Source organism: Marmota marmota, unplaced genomic scaffold (genome assembly GCF_001458135.2).
Source record: "Marmota marmota marmota unplaced genomic scaffold, marMar, whole genome shotgun sequence".
NCBI classification, from domain to species: domain Eukaryota; kingdom Metazoa; phylum Chordata; class Mammalia; order Rodentia; family Sciuridae; genus Marmota; species Marmota marmota.
The window spans coordinates 14,843,097-14,854,588 of record NW_026000205.1 but is presented as its reverse complement, the minus strand read 5'-3'; the positions used below and the strand labels follow the sequence as shown (position 1 = coordinate 14,854,588).

At 47.7% G+C, this 11,492-nt stretch overlaps 1 long non-coding RNA gene across 1 annotated transcript; it reads right to left on the bottom strand.

Moving 5' to 3' along the window:
- Positions 1-427: 427 nt before the first annotated feature.
- Positions 428-10,819, bottom strand: LOC125612622. The gene is made up of 3 exons (XR_007343102.1): positions 10,285-10,819; positions 9,841-9,936; positions 428-6,349 (listed from the first exon to the last, which is right to left on the bottom strand). It is a non-coding gene; the product is annotated as an uncharacterized LOC125612622 (long non-coding RNA).
- Between the last annotated feature and the right edge of the window lie 673 nt (positions 10,820-11,492).

Sequence of the window (11,492 nt, the reverse complement as noted above, 5' to 3'; positions counted from 1 at the left end):
ACAACGACCACCTCATACAGAAAGTTCTTCTACCTTGTAACAGAAGTCCCTCTGGGTGATTGAGACATAAGCTGGAGTTGATAATTGTACCATCAGGTGGGAGCTCTCTACACGTGAGAATCATTGTTTCTATACCTGAAAGGGACCCAAGGCCAATCACCTGCCCTATAGAGAGTTGGAGGGGTCTCCATGCAAAGCCTGATGCTTCAAGACCCCTGGGACCTCACTTTCTCTGTCTTTTCTTTGGGGTATAGGGGGTACTGGGGATTGAACTCAGGAGCACTTGACCACTGAGCCACATCCCCAGCCCTATTTAGTATTTTATTTAGAGACAGGGTCTCACTGAGTTGCTTAGCACCTTGCTTTTGCTGAGGTTGGTTTTGAACTCTCAATCCTCCTGCCCCAACCGCCCAAGCCACTAGGATTACAGGTGTGCACCACTGTGCTAGGGCACATTCTCTGTCTTGAATGAAGGTGCTGCCACTGTCCATCTTGGGATGCCCAAGGGTATACTGGGCAGTCACTGCAGGTGGTATGACACTCATCCCAGCCACTTTGGAATGCATTTTCAAATATTTAACAGCAAAATGTGAATGTCCTGAAGCCTAACAATACTACCCTGCAGTGACTCCAGGGAGTTATTGGCACGTGCTTAGGAGATGGCTATGCAATCTTTTCAGGTACTGTGTGATGTTCCATAGACTAGTCATGTTAAATAAATCTTCAGACACCAGGCATTTCCTTACAGTTCAGCATCTCAAGTTGAGATGCAGTAAAATGAATCAATATGTACCAACATGGAAAATCTCCAAGAGTTTTTTAGGGTTTTTTTTTTCTTTTTAAAAAGTTAAGTTACTAATCAGGGTGTAAACCATCAAACCATTTATATAAAGATAACTCAAAACATTACAATTTTAATTTCTGTGGGTGTATAATGGCAGAGAAAAAAAATGTCTGGAAAGATTCACACCAAACTGATGATAGTGGTTAGATCTGAGAATAGGGGGAAGCGCCAAGGACAAAACTCACCTTACCTGTATTCAAAATTATTTTCAAAAAGAATGTACCCCCCCCCAAAAAAAATAATGTGTCCCTGGGTTACCTATGCAATTAAAATGAGTTGAAAAGTAAGATTAAAATACCTGACAAAAATAGATAGCTGAAAATTGAACAAATAAATATTCTATAGACTATCAGATTCAGGTTCTCATTGTTGAAGCAAGTTACAAAATTGGAAAGGGACTAGGGAGATAGAATAACCTCAGTTGTGCTGGACTGGAATTGAAGGTACAGATGCTCCTTGACTTATGACAGGGCTATATCCGGGGGAGACATTGTAAGTAGAAGATGTTGTTAAGTTGAAAATGCATTTTCTTCACCTAGCCAAATGACCATCATACCTTAGCAACACAGTACACCATAAAACACTAATTGTTCCTCCTTCTGATCACGTGACTGATGAGGAGCTATGGCTGACAGCTGCCTCTGTGCAGGTACATAAGAGAGAAAATAGAAGCATGTATCACTAGGCTGAGAAAAGACCAAAATTCATAATTCAAAAGCTTCCATTGAATGTAGATGTTTGCACAGTATCATAAAATAAAGAACTCAGGGACCATGTGTATAAAGAGCATGTGTGTGAGCATGCCTATACACACACACACACACACATACAGAAAAGATCTAGAAGCAAAGACACCTCAATAGCAGTGAGTGCGAGTGCACTTGGCACTCATATCCTGGTTTCTATGTGCCACATTCCACTGAGAACCAGGGCCATGTAAAGAAATGGCCTGTTCCAGGCCTGGAGCCATGAAAGTCCAAGACCCTGAAATGCCTTGTTCCAAAAAGAGCTCAAGGAAGAACAGGGACATGTCGAAAGGACAAAGAAGCAGTTTGAAGAGATGCACACTGGCCAAATCTGGGACCAGTTAGACATCAAAAATAATGATAGGAAACAATCATAACCCAATGGACGAAATAAGAATCCACGAGTTACATAGATAAAGATAAATAAATGCGAGAAAAGGAAATTCTTTCTTGCAGTAGAAAAGACAATTAGTAAGTGCAGAAGGAATAATATAATTAGAAAAATGATCTCTCGGCAATCATCACAATCATAACAATTGAATCAAGGAATCATCACCAGTGCTAAAACTGATGGGTGAGCGTTTGAGCCGTAGTGGGATATTCACAGTCTCAAAAGATCTCTCCCTGTGGTATTTATTCATTACATAATTTTAAAAATGTACTTTAAGAATGGAGGAATCTAGCAACACCTCTGTAATGAAACAATCCCTAATATGTGGGACAAATCACATCCTGCACCTCCTGATAGGACCAACTGAGAATAAGGCACTATTTTGGTGGAATCCTAATAAAGCATCAGATAAACACCAATTAAGGACATTCTGCAAAATAACCATCTTAGAGTCCTCAAGCTTGCAATGTCATAAAAGAGAGAGGAAGCCAGAGGACCTGCCTGCTCTCCTGAAAAGAGGCTAAGGAGACGAGAGAACTGAAGGCAGCTAGAGATTAGAGAATTTCTTTTACTATAAAGGATATTGTCAGAACAATTGGCCAGACCAGAATAAAATCCATAGATTGGGTAACAGCATCATATCAATATTAATTTCCTGATTTTCATTCATTTTCTGATTCCTGTGGTTAAATAAGTGAACATCTTTGTTTCTAGGAGACACATACACTGATGCCTTTAGGGGCAAAGAGCATCATGTCTGCAGTTAATTCTCAAGTGCTTCAGACAAATGAAAATGTGTGTGTAATCACATATTGTGTTTTGTGTTTGTGTGTGTGTGTCTATGTGTGTGTGTGTGTGTGTGTGCATAGAGAAGCAACAAGAAAGAAGAGAATAAAAACTGGCAAAATGTCAACAGAGAATCTGATAATGGGAAGATGGGAATTCTTGTATTTTTCCACAAGCCTGAAATTGCAAACTTGAAAGAAATAACAAATTCAAAGAAAAAAGAGAGAGATAGACAAAACAAACACAGCAGACAACAAAGATTCCAACCAGGAAGTCGGGGTCAACAGATTTGCAAAGGGTGCAGAGAACTGAATCAACAGAACGTGGAAGAATCCAGGTCCAAATTTTGGCTCAGGCAGAGTTGGAGAGGAGGACCTCTCTGTTTAGTTTCTAAAATAGGACTGCTAACCCTGAATGGCGGGACACTGGAGTGGGATGGTGAAGGAACAGGTGACACTGGGCCAGGCACACAGAACACATCCTATGAATGTGGGCTAGGACGGAGCCCTGCTCTTTATCCTCTGTCCATCACTGAAATATGATGTGGTCCTCCATCACATCTGCCAGAGAAGGTGAGTCAGTGTCCCATTTGATCGTAGAGCGCTTTTTCACAAATAAAATTTGTGATTTTGCTTATCTGAAAGATGCTAGGCTCTCAGCCTGAGGATACAGGAAAATGTGGGCATCTGTTTATTTAGAGGGATGGGGTCTCCCCACCAATGTCTGATATTCATTGACTTCTCCAGAGCTCTCAGATCTAGCTTGGGAAATGTCAAGAGATAAAATACTCCTGAATCGCTACAATCAATGGCACCAGGGGGCAGGCCAGTGGGTTCCCTTGACTGCAGTGGTCAGCTGAGTAATAACCTGGGCACAGAATGCATGGTGGTGGATTTCTAACTTTACATGCACACACACACACACACACACACACACACTCTCCAAATATGTATGTATGTGTATGTATATGTATGTATAGTACACAGATATGTATGTATAGGCATATTTATATTTACACGTGTGCACACTCTACAGGGAGCCTTAATATATAAAAATATATAGATTACTTGGAATCAAATTAGAGTAAATTCTTCAGGCAGTTTAACTGTTTTTTACTTTAGCTGGAAAATTTTTCATTGTTTACAAAACCCCAACACACCTCCACTGAGACTCTCTGTCCACAGTATAGGTAGTGAGGATTAGGGCAGGGCCTAGAGATAGATAGCGTCAGGCAGGCCACATCCCTGGCCCTGGCCCTGTACTGTCTGGGTAGGGCTGGACTCAGTCTCCTGAGCCTCACCTTCGTCCTGGGCAACATAAAGGTAGCACTATCCATCTGTGTCATCAGGATGAGAACAGATAATGCATAGTGTCCTAAAAGACACTCTGTGGTCAATAACCAATAGCCATGACTCTGCTTATCATTAAAATTCACTTCCAAAGGACAAGTTCCCAGAAAAATATCCCTATGCCCTGGAGTCCCTATTCTCTGGATCTCAGAGTTGCTCTGAGCTCTTACACATCCAGCAGCTGCCAGGTTGCACGTACCAGGCACACAGCACAGCACACAAGATGGGCCTTCTGAGTGAACATGTGGACAGGCAGATCCAGATCTTTTTGAAATCTTAAAGGCATGGAGGAAATTCTTCTAAGTCCTCTTAAAAAATATATACCTCCAAACACATCTATGGGCGTGGATTTCCCCCATACCTGCAGCAGACATCGTATTACCCTGGAGTCTAAATCATCTTTTCCCTTTTGCATTGCAAAAATCTTCCCTGACAGCCAACAGAACATATTCTCCTTCTAATTGTTGGTTTATCTCTCGAAAACGCCAGTGGATCGCCCCATCTCTAATCCTCACCTGCTCATTCATTAGCTATCAAGTGTGGCTTTTTGGAACAATTATATTCTGTCCTACTGTCAGCTCTCTCCAAGCAGGTAGAAGATACATCCCGACTCCTCACACGGGATGTAAATTATTGCTGGCATCCCAGTACCTGAAGAATGATTACACCCAGAGCACAGTTAAATAATGGATGTTTAGCACGGTGCATTGTAATAAGCAAAAGATATGAAATATCTACTATTCTAAGTGGAATATGCTAAGTATTTTTTATAATAAAACCGTTTTGGGGAAGACAAGCTATTGAATCATGGTCTCTGGAAGAGACACCCCCCAGTGTCAGCTTGTGTGCAGAGCCCAGCTGGTGCTGTCACCTCATCTGTGAAATGGGGACAATAATTACAGCCTTCATCTAGTAGAGGTATTGCAGGTAAAGGCTTAGCATGGAGGCTGGCGCATAGTAGGTGCATTCTAAATGGCAAGGGCTGCTGTCATCTGAGGAGGGGCTGGCCTTGCCGGGCTGGTAGATGCTCCCCCGCACTCTGGCTCCACCAGGGAGACACCTGTTGAGCTGAGGGTAAGGGACATATCCATGAGGTGACCCATGCAAAGGTTCTTAGAGTCTAGATGGTGCTCCGTGTTGGACTGGGCATAGTGTGGCTTTGGACACATTCTCTTCCTTATATCGCACTGAGGTTCTGGGAGAGGGATTAAGAGCATGCTCTCCATCTCCAAATGCCCTGGGTTTAGGTCCGGCCTGGTCTTCTTTTGAGCTCTGTGACCCTAACAAGTTAATTTCTCTGTGTCACAGTTTCTTTGTATAAAAAACAGGAATAATCATGATAACGAGTTCAGAGGGCTGCTGGGAAGTTAGAGAGGGAAGTATTAGCAATCCTTCAGCCAAGTGCCTGACCCGTCCAGCGCTCCCATACCTTTCACCCATTTTACAGGACCTGAAGCTGAGACTTGGAAATGATTCCCTGGGAAGCAAGCAACCAAATCTGTTGTTCATTCAGCCTCCTCCTGTGGCGCCCTCTGCCTGTAACATGGACACCTCTGTGGTCACCTGGACCGGTCCATCTCATATTCCCAAGTTAAGGCCACCAGAAGATGTCGTTGCCATGACAAATGAGAAAGAGCCATTCTGCTTTTATTCCTGCCTGGGGCAGGGGAAGGGACATACTACGGAGTTAGGGTCAGGTGTAGCAGGTTTCTCAGGCCATAGAACCTTCTAGAATTCCCACCCCACCATCCCACTCACTGCAACACTGACCCAAGCAAATCTCTTTGATTTACACAGCTTCTCAGTAGAGCTCCACTCAGGGCTCCCAGAGGTGGCCTGGAGCGTGGGTGGTTTCTCTGGCACTGGAGTCTTACAGTGAACTTCTGACCCCTCCCTGAGTATTTCAGGGCGTGGAGGCACATGGCATAGTGCCAGGGTGCTGGGCAAGCCTGAAGAAGTTTCTGACCTCTCTGAGCTCAGCGTCTGTATTAGTTTCCTGAGGCTGCTATAACAAACTTAAAACAACAGAAATATTTTCTAACATTCTTGGGAGTTAAAAGTCAGAAATTAAAGTGTCCGCAGGGTGATGCCCCCTCAGGCTCCAGGAATCTTTTCCTTGCCTCTTACAGCCTCTGGTGGCTGCCAGCTGTCCTGGGCTTGTGGCTGCATAGCTGTTAGGTCAGTCTCTGTCTTCACACAGCTTTCTCCTCCCCATGCCATCTCCTCTGTATGACTGTCATAAGGACACATGTCATTGGAGTTAGGGCCACCTGCATAATTCAGGTTGATCATCATGTCATCACACTTAGCTCACATCTGCAAAGATCCTTTTTCCAAAGCAAGTTCCAGGATTAGGACATAGACATATCTTTTGGGGGACCACCCTTCACTCTGCTCCAAGGGCCTCATTTGTAAAGCTTGAATGATAATGATAATTATGCTGGTGAAGATTCATAGTTATTAGAGTTTCTCCACACATATAGAGCATTTATTTATGTAAAAACAGAGTATGTGTATCCTGATAATGTCCTAGTACATGCACTAACTTGTTTAATCAAAACAATCTCTGGGTACTATTTGCATATTCGTGGTGAGGTGTCTCCATGCAGACCCCCACAGAAGGCGTTCCTAGGTACAGGGATAATCGGGGTCACTGAGAAGCCTTTAAACACCATTGGTGGATCACCTTTGTCACACGGGCAACATTAAGTTAGAATATAAGAGCCAAGGTTTCTGGAAGCTGATTTAGCAGTGTATCAACACTTGAAACACACGTTCCTTTGCTCCAGGACAGTCTGTGTTAGGGAACTGTCCTACAGAACAAATGGCAACTGTGCACAGAGACACATGCTCCAGGCTGGTTGCTGTGGAGTTGTTTATAGTGACAGAGACCAAGAGGAAGGGGGAGAACGAAAGGAAGAAGAGGGAAGGAAAGGAAAAAAAACAAGGAAGTTATTTATAAAGGATAAAAGAGGGGAAGTTGGCAATACATGTCCTTGATAGGGGGATAGCTCAACGCCCAAAGCAGCACTCAAACTCTCCTCTGCAGTGCTCTACAGATAAGCCCTGAGGCCTGAGAAAAGCAAGTCACCAAGAATATGTGCTAATGATCCCATTTCAGTAAAAGCACAAGTGTCCTCCATGGGTGTGGCATGCTGTCCTGCGCATATTCAAACACAGGATGTCAAATATTCTTCTACATCGCCTGTGTGGAAGGGGCTGGGAGACGCCCAGATTGGCAGACAGCTTCTCTGGTCAGCTGTAGGATGTTAAGGCTCAGAGAATAGCCAGATGTGACTGAGGCAGGAATCCCTGCTCTTGCCTATACGCAACTCCAGCCCCCATCCCCAGAATAGAATGGTTCACCAGAAAGTCCCCCATCTGCCCTGCAACAGTTTGAGGACTTTGTCAGGCAGGTCCTGGCAGATGCTGATTGGGAGAATGAGGGACCTGCTGACCTGTCAGTCTTAGTAGACCCCATTGCAAACCCCACCTGGTTTCAGTGTCCCTAGGACATTCACTTGCACCTGGACAAAACAGAGAGGTTCCAGGCCATGCCTGCTTAGGGTTGCTGGGCTCCAGGGCTTTATACCCAAAGACAAATGTCCTCTCTTGGGTCCTGGGCGTGGGGAGGCCTTAAAGGAGGCTGGAGTGAATCACCACAAAGCTATGCCGCACAGGTGCAGTGAAACTGTGATATGCTGGGAACTGAAAGCCGGGTGAGCCCTGAGGGGAGGGCACCGCAGGGCACCAATTCCCAAGGCTGAAATATAACCCACACTGTCTCTGTGGTCCCCCCCCCCCGGCCCCCGCCCTGCTCCAAGAGTGCAGTGCACTGGTTTTCCTATTTCTGAGGCTTTGTTTTTACACAATGGACGCATTTCTGAGCTCCTGCCTTTGTAAACAGACACCATTCAGGGAGGTGGGTGATTTTCCAGCTGGACCAGCTAGGGGATCCACTTTCCCACATTTTTGGAGGAGCAGAGTTCAAGTTCTAGTTTCTGTCCTAGGGTGCTGTGTGATTCACCTGAGCTAAGATACTTGTCTGGACTTTTGACCTGCTCTGTGAAGCCGCAGTCGGAGGAACTGGACATCTCTCCAGACTGTGGGAAGCAGAGCTCTCCAAGGGGACCCATGAACCTGCTCACTCACCACTGGATGTCCAGGTGCAGATGGAGGAGCCCCGGGGAGCCAGCAAGGCAGGAGCCCCTCCCCGACTCCCCGCCCAGGTTCTAGACATTGAGGAAGGTCTATGGGATCTAAAAGTCAGCAGGGACCTGTGGGGTTCCGCACTGGGAAAGGTGGGGCTCAGGCAGAGCTGAATGAAAAATCACCTTCAATGAGAAATGATGAACCAATATTGGCCCCCTTTCCACCTGCCTGGGGCAAGGTTTGGGCTTCCCCTACCTACAGAGCCCCTCTGAAAAGGAGACAAAGAATCTTCCTTTCATGTTCCATGTTCTCCAGTCACACTGGTGGCTGGGGGAGGGCATCTGGGGAGATCAACCATCAATGGGAAATGCTAACCAAGTGTTCCAGAATGTTCTAAGCTCCCCTCCACCCTCAGCAGTGGGCAATGGTGAATTCTAAGTAGCACCCCTCTGGGCTGGAGACTGGCTCCACAGGGTGTCTCTCCACGGTGGGACCCAGGAAGATGCTAGCAAAGCTGTAATGCTCTTAGGAGGGGAGGCAGCTTTGGGTGCCCCAGAAATCCCAGGTTCTCTTCATCACACCCTCACAGCAGACACGGGTCATGGATCCCCGGCAGAACGATATCCCTGAAGGCCCTGGTCCTCTCTGCCTATCACAGCGCTGCCCCCTTTCCTTCAGGCCCTGGCAGGGCTACAGGGTTAACGGGACATGGACGACCTTCCCACCCAAACCCCACACCACGGCCCCCGTCACCATGGTGCTCCCCCTCTAGGTGAGTGGTTTGGGCTGGCGTCACAGTCTCTTGAAGGCTTCTGGGTGTCGGAGGGGTCAGCTTGCTCTCAGACAGACACAATGGCATCAGATGGGTACACACAGGGGGATTCCGTATCCCTGCAGAGGATCGGGGACTCCTTTTCCTTAGGAATCCAGGGGCATCTCGTGGCATCTGAGAGCCGGGCCACCACCCCTAAGAGAAACAGGTAATCCCACTCAGGGAGCGCCAGCCCGCACTAAGTTTCCCAGGGGCTGGTATGAGGGGATGAGGGAGGTGGTCTCTCTTCTGCTCAGAGACTCAGGAAGAAGCCCACACATACACCCAAGTAACAGGAGATGAGACTGCCCAGGGCAGGGGCAGCTGTTACAGTCATGGTGTGGTGGGGGCATGGGTACAGTGGCTTCAGATTTAGGGATGCCTAGACCTGGGTATATGTAGCTGTTTCCCATCAGCACTAGCATATGGTCTTGGCCCCAGTGTTCAGGGATATGCAGAGAGGACCAGGGCCTTCAGTGACATCATCCTGCAGGGGATCCACGACCCATGTCTGCTGGGTGAGGTGTGATGAAGAGGCACGCCCAGCACACCCAAGGCTCAGTTTCCCTTTCTGTGAAAAAAGATCACAAAGTGGCTGCCACCACTGCGATTGCAAGAAGATGGGAAGGGTAGTGTATGTGGGGGGATTCACTCAAAACCTGGCTCCTACAAAGCCATCGGGTGGCCTTGCTTTCAGGGTCCCCCGCTTGATGAGGAATCCTTTTACATCTCAGTCCAACTAACATACGTCTTCCACGCACCTGCCTGCCACGGAGCCACATTATCTCTGCCGGTCCCTGCCAGGTGCCAGAGAAAGAGAAAGATCCAGGTGCTCCCAGGCTAGGGTAGAGATTCACCTGCAAGCAGATTGCAACACAAAGTAGTGACAGATGTTTGCCCAGGGGGCCTCGGGGAGTGACTGATTGTGCCTGGGGTATCCCCAGGGCATGTGAGGCAGAGACACTCTGATGCTATATCAGACACAGCAAACAGGCACCCAGCCTATTCATTCATTCTTCTTCTTTTTTTTCTTTTTTCCCATACATTCCTTCATTTTCCTCATTCATCATTTCTTGGTTGTCTACTTTGTGCCAGGCACAGAGAAATCCCCCAATACAAAAAGAGCCCTCCATTCGGAGAGAGTGAGAGGACTTCATGGACAGAGCCTTCCCCAGTCCAGGGTCACTCTCCTGCCCTCACAGCACCTGAAGCTGCTGGTCTCACAGGGGGAGCCCCAGTGGACAGTCTGTATGGCGGCAGCATGGAGCACCACTCGGGACACGTTGTAGGGAGTCGGTAAATGTGACAATGTCTGGGACCTTTGGTGTGGGGAGTGCTCCAGGATGGTGCTCAGTGGCTCCAGGGAGCATCCTGTAGGAGACACAAGAGAGGGTCACATGGAGACAGAGGTGAGTAGATAGGCTGATGGACAGGGGGTATGGCCTACTGGCATGGTAAGAGAAAAGGGAGGTGCTATGGGGTACTCTGTGCTGTGAAGGCGCCCGGCACACCCACCAGGGTGCATTAAGCAGCTCCCCCCCCCCCCGTTACTGTGGGTGCCTCTGAAGACGAAGCTGATGTGTGGGTACTTTATTTGGACACACTAGCTCGGGACAGGGGTGAGGGAGAGCAGAAGAAGCGGAGGCCATCTGGACAAGGAATAATCGAACTGGTCCTGCTGTGGGTGACTGTGCTCCACCCCATGGAAGGACCTCATGGAGGACCTCACAAAATGTACCAGAGAACCATCTACCCTGGGGAAGGCAGGTTCCCCCTCTGGGGGTGAGGCTGGCCCCAGGAGCTGCTAATGCACTCCAGGTGGAGACTGCACACTGCAGCAAGTGCTGAGCAAGCCCCCTGTGCGGCCACGCTGCAGCATCAAAGCCCCCCTGGGGCAGAATGGGAGGAGGGGCTTGTCATGAGCTCCACTTGCTGGAGTCTGGTTGCTCCTACATGAAAGTGGTGGACCCCTGTGGAGCAAGCTGTTGCAGAAAGGGCTGGGGTAACAGTTGGTGCTGAGAGTTCTCATTGGTGCATGAAAGGTGATAGGGCTGGGGGTTTAGAGAAAAGTGGAAATCAATGGTCCCAGCTGTCAGACACCAGTCTGGTCTTTGCTTATGGTTAGGTTTTCCCAAACTGTGAGCCAATCATTCAAGGGCAAGTCACTGATTTGGGAAGTGCCTGGGGGGATGGGTGGGGGACTAGCTTAGAAAGACACTCAGTCTTGGGTTCATGAAAAGGGCGATGGGTAAAGTGGGCAACTGGAGCCTCATCCCATGGGAGGGTGCCAGGAGACATACATCTCAGATGTATCCCACCCATAAGGGAGAAGGGGTGCAGATGGGCCAATCCCCATGGCTCCTTGGTTGAGAGCTGCTCTGGGACTGTTAGCTCCCTGCACTTCAGGTCTGTC